A 6,000-nucleotide genomic window follows, 5' to 3' on the forward strand; every position below is an offset into this window, starting at 1 on the left:
CAAAGCTCTCAACCAAAACTCCACGAAACGAGCGAGTCCACCCAGACTTCCTCAAACAGCGGCCGCGCAAACAGGCAGCAGCCAGGCAGCAGCAACTTCGTTGTGACACGCCCGCTGGAGAGCCAGGGAGGCAGGAGGAGAACACACACGGAGGGAGGAGTTGGAAGCAGAGGGGGGTTTCCTGCTGTTATGGAGGAAATTACTGTTCAAAACTATTGTTTAGATGTCTGACTCTTACTGATGCCAAAAATGAATGGTTAAAGTGACTGTTCTATCGAATTTCACAAAAAGCCGTTTATCTCTGAATAATTTTTCTGACGCTGAAACCATGCTGTATTCAACTGCTAATGCTTACATAACTACTAACTCTACAAACTAACTCTTTTAGACAGAGAAAGCACACATTCTATTAGTTATTTTGAGATATTGTGTGTTCACAAAATCTTAGCAGAAAAGAATCCTCGGGTCTTGAAAGATGAGCCAGAATCCTCAAAAAAACCCTCTGGCAGAAGCTAACTACAGTAAAAAAAAAACGTCTGGCAGTGAATGTGTTAATAGCCTTTCTGAAGGGGAAATAAACGTCTCCTCCCTCACGAGGCTGAGCTGGACGGTGAAACAGAGTAGATGAGAGTAGATGAGAGTCATGGCTTTCTGCTTCCTGAGTAGAAACATGTGGGAGTGCTCAGAGCTCTAGTATAAGGAATAGAGAGCAGCGCGTGTTGTTGTTCTTTTTTTTAACGAGGGAGTTTTATGAGGAAACGTCCCTCGTTCTGCCGGGCCCTATTCTATCATTCCCTCCTTCTGCCGGGCCCTGTTCTATCATTCCCTTTTCCTCTGCGACACTTCAAGTTAGGGATGCATGGTAATGGATCCAATATTTGCATGCATTTGAGAACATCAAGTCTCTGCTGTGGTGGAATTAACGCATTATTATGCCAGGCATAATAATGCGTTAATTGCGTTAATCACTGCAGTTATCATTATTATTATTATTATTATTATTATTATTATTATTATTATTATTATTATTTACGTTTGATTGTAGTCTACTTTATTATATTAATTACAGGCACACTGCCAAAAGAAGTTCAGTAGGCCAGTCTTAATAAGAATAACGTGTTTAATGTCAAATGATATGCAGGCAGGCTCCTCCTCCTCCGTTTACTCTAACGCACTCTTGTTGTTGAGGTGGAAAAAAAAGAATGAAATGAAAAATCCACCCTAAAACCCTTGAAATGTGTTGAAAACAGCTACTGGTGATGTAGCATTTAAGTGACTCCGGTGGATAAGTGGCCAGACGTAGACAACTTGACATCACGTTCAAATGTTCCCAGCAGCTTCAGTTGAGTTTGATATGAGACAATGTTTCAGGATGTCAAACATCTTTGGTAAACGTCAGGTTTTGGTGTCAGTCCCTCAGAATCAAAGAGTGAGGCCTTCTTGCTCGAAGGCCTAGCAATGCCGCCATTTTTTACTCAAGAGACGTTCAACAATCATACAGGGAGAAATCCATCACGGAAGAGGAGAGAGACCAGTTTCTCCACCTACAGGAGCAGGGGAGAGACCAGAATGCCTGTGCAGACACAAGACTGTAAAAACTCTCACTCTGCTCTTGTTGTCACTCTATCTGCCTAGAGGTAACCCCCACAGCTAAATATGACAAGTTCAGCCTCTTGCCATTGTTGAAAGGCATTCTGGGAAATGTTGGAAATTATGAACCCAAGTAGAAGCAGGCAAGGCAGGTTGAGGGAAGGTGGGTTCACTGAAAAAAGTGAATTACACTGTGAGTGAATTTCAACACTCACAAAACAACTCCTGGAATGCACTGAACATCAAAGATTGATGACATCTAAACAGTGTAAGATCCAAGGGTGGATTTTCCGTTTAATAAATGAAAATGTTTAAACATCCTTCTCTCTCCTCTTCTTTCTCTTTCCTTACATTTCTCTGTTACACGCTCATTCAATTACAGTATCACAGATATACTGTATGATGTGACTCACGTTTGCCTGTTTGTGATGTAGTGAGTCATGGTTTTGCATTACATACATTTTCTGATCATCCTGAGATGCAATGGACTCGCCAATCAGCAGGGAGAGATTTCTAATTAGCGAGCAGCTGCGCAGATTAGCATGCAAATGTATGCGAATGTGGCCTGATGGAGAAAATATTAGCGAGGCTCACCGTGCCAACACTGTCTGAACTGGGGGGAGGAGGGGGGGGGGGGGGGGGGGGGGTTCAGGCACAGATGTGAGAGGAACACACTCATACTGCATACTGCACACACACACACATACAGGCCCACATACACTCAATCACATATTGTATACCAACAGGAACACAGTACACAGATTTGTCCAAGCGCTATCACAACTAGAATCTTGATTTTATTTTATTAAGTTTATTCCGATTTTTCCACCATTTTCTACCCAATTGTAGTTGGCCAATTCTCCTCTGCTGTCCCGGTCGTTGCTCCACCCCCTCTGCCGCTCTAGGGAGAGTTGCAGACTAGCACCATGCTTCCTCCGAGATGTGTAATCACCAGTTGCTTCTTTTCACCTGACTGCGAGGGCTTTCACCGGCAGGATGTAGCATGTGGGAGGATCACCCTATTCCCACCAGTTCCCTTCCACCCCGAACAGGCGCCCCGACCGACCAGAGGAGGCGCTAGTAGTGCAGCGACCAGGACACATACGGTACCCTCATTCCGGCTTCCCACCCGCAGACACAGCCAATCATGCCTGTACGGATGCCCGACCAAGCGTATGGAAGGTAACACGGGGGCGCGAACCTGCGACCCTCGTGTTGGTAGGCAGGGAATCTACCGCTACACTAGCCGGATGCCCAGGACTCATATCCTTAATCTGACTTCTCACCTGTAGACACGGTCAAGCCGGAGGTAACACGGGGGTTCGTATTAGGGGTGGGCGATATGGCAAAAATATCATATCACAAGTTTTTTCAGGCAGGATCACGATCCACGATCTTATCATGATTCTTTTTCATATTGGTTTTTAAGACTAATTTGCAAGTTACTGAACAATACAAGTACAACCACACCACTTTCAGGGTTCGTATGGTCATGAAAAACCTGGAAGTGTCATGGAAATTTAAAATGCAGGCACTGGAAAAGTTATTAATTTTTTTTTTATTAGTTTTGATTAGTTTTGGAAAAGTAATGGAAATTTGTTTAATAAATATTTTCATGATGTTCATTTTACGCTGAGTTTACAATAATTCTTCCCAAACTTTTTCATCTTGGGACCCAAAAGATACATTTTGTGCCTCCCTGGGACCCAAACTCACAGAAAACATACGAGGAGTCGCCATGACGACCAGTTGGTGACCCACCCCCAATGGGTCCGCAACCCAAATTGGGTCCCGGCAGGCAGGCAGGCAGAACTAGCTGCTTGGTTCAATGGAGAAATAGGCTGCCTACATATCATGGGGGCAACTGCAACAGACCAAGCCCGGGCCACGCAAAATGCAGGTTGTGTTGTGTCAAAACAACAATATTTTGAACATGACGAGCCGCACGCAAACGTCAAAGCGCTGCTGCTCATCAAGCTGACGTTACTGCAACTCCCATCACTGGACTACAACTCCCATCACTGGACTACAACTCCCATCACTGGACTACAACTCCCATCACTGGACTACAACTCCCATCACTGGACTACAACTCCCATCACTGGACTACAACTCCCATCACTGGACTTGGTTTCTTACAGCGAGGGAACTGCTATCGCCGTGCAGCACGTCTCTCTCTCGGCAGCTAATTATTATTATTCTTTCACTTGTTGGAAGATGCCAGCCCGCTACGTTAAGTGTGTGTCTGTGTTCACATGACAAGTCAAACCAACTGTGTTGCTCCATGCTGCTCGCCTCGCACTTTGCATGTGCCAAGTGAAAGGGGGCGTGGCCTTTGAAGTCGTCTTTCAGACATAGAAATGCAACTGATAGAATGTGCACTGCTTGTAGCACGATACTAACGATCTGTCTGGAATGGCAGATCGTGGAGCCATTCTAATCGTTAACGATCTAATATAGTCATATCACCCACCTAACCTGCCTCAAACCTGCGACCCTTGTGTGTTGGTACTGTAGGCTTTGAATTTACTGCTGCACTACTCGGACGCAAAAGTTGACTCATTATTGCGCACGTGCACACGCACACGCACACACACACACACGCGCACACACACACACACACACACACACACACACACACACACACACACACACACACACACACACACACACACACACACACACACACATATCCCTACACACCCCAGATTTCTCTCCTGCCTTATTTTGTCTTTTTTTTACGACCACCTTCCAACAACAAGGCCATAGATTTATGACCCTTCCCTTTTCTCCAGCCGTGACCCCCTGACCTCCCTCGACTCAAGGCCATATTCAGTCTGCCACAGCATCCCCCCCCCCCCCCCCCCCCCCCACACACACACACACACACACACACACCAGTCTGTCCCCTCTCTAGATCAGCCGTTGTTGTGACTGTGACCCTGATGATCCTTGATCCGTGACCTCCATAAGCAGGCAGATTGGAGCGGTTGTGTTGAAAATGAGTATATCCACCATTTGAAAAAAGGACTAACACTGCTATTTACTACCTCAAAAAGAGACATATTCCCAAATTTCTATGTCAAATTGTATTATGCGCTACTTTAATTTTTTTTTATTTTGCATTGTTTAACACATTCACTGCCAACAGTTTTTTTTTACTGTAGGTAGCTTCTGCCAAGGTTTTTTTTGAGGATTCTGGCTCATCTTTCAAGAGCCGAGGATTATTTTCTGCTAGGAATTTGTGAACACAAAATATCTCAAAATAACTAATAGAATGTGTGCTTTCTCTGTCTAAAAGAGTTTGTTTGTAGAGTTAGTAGTTATGTAGGCATTAGCAGTTGAATACAGCATGGTTTCAGCGTCTGAGAAGAAAAGCTGAGAAAAATGCATTTTTGTGAAATTCGATAGAACAGTCACTTTAACTATTTATTTTTGGCATCAGTGAGACATCAGACATCTAAACAATAGTTCTTTGAACAGTAATTTCCTCCATAACAGCACCCTCACCCCCCTCTCCTCCAAACTCCTCCCTCCGTGGGTGTGTCTCTGGTGGCTTTGCAGCGTTTGTCACAAGCGAGTCTCTCCTGCCTGTCTGTGCTGCCTGGCTGCTGGCGGCCGCTCTTTGGGCGAGTCTGGATGGGGCTCGTTTTTCGGTTGTGAGCTCAGCTGGAATGAAGCTGCGTGCGATTCTGGGCTTTCTGCCGGTGTTTCAAAGTGTGTTTCACCCATAATCTATTATGCAAATTTGCAATCCCCCACCGTCAGCTCCCTGCGCGAAAGCGAAAGCGTTTTCGCCAATCCATTTTCATGAGAATGGCTTCCTCACGCTGCTGTTTTTGCTTGGCTTCGTCTAGTCTGGAGAGCACTGTCGCCACTTAGTGGGTCGGTAAAATAGATTATAACCATTCAATACCTCCCATATTTTTATAGGAGATGTAAAAGGGTTTGATCCACGTCCCACCGTCAAAAAAAAAAAAAAGGTTTTTTGACGAGATATCTCGTCCACGGCAGTCAACCGTTGGTTTCTGCTTGACGAGATATCTCGTCCACGGCAGTGAACGTGTTAAGGTGAGCAAATCACCAAGTCAAATTCCTTGTATATGCAAACTTTCAAGATTCAAGATTCAAGATTTTTATTGTCACTCCATGGTACAAGTATCACGTGTGAAATTCTTGTGCTGTGAACTCCGTTTACAACATAGTACAAATATAACAGGGCATTTGAGTGCAAAAACAACAAGAGACACAACAAGCAACAAGCAACTTACTCGGCCATTTGAGTAATGAACTTGAATAGATGTGACGATGATTAGATAAACAACAGAATGTCTATACAGTATTTTAGAAATGAGCTCTTCATGTGGAATGCCTTCAGCAAACAGAGGGAAGAAACAGAAAATCTCTCCT

General features: G+C 44.6%; 1 protein-coding gene across 1 annotated transcript in view; it reads left to right on the forward strand.

The window, feature by feature from the left end:
• cspg5a (chondroitin sulfate proteoglycan 5a) overlaps window positions 1-6,000 on the forward strand; it is a gene marked incomplete at both ends in the record, with an annotated part of 105,947 nt that overhangs the window by 20,440 nt on the left and 79,507 nt on the right. The gene's annotated exons all lie outside the window — the stretch shown is intronic.

This window comes from Poromitra crassiceps, assembly GCF_964638095.1.
Source record: "Poromitra crassiceps genome assembly, chromosome: 1".
In the NCBI taxonomy this organism is placed as follows: Eukaryota; Metazoa; Chordata; class Actinopteri; order Beryciformes; family Melamphaidae; genus Poromitra; species Poromitra crassiceps.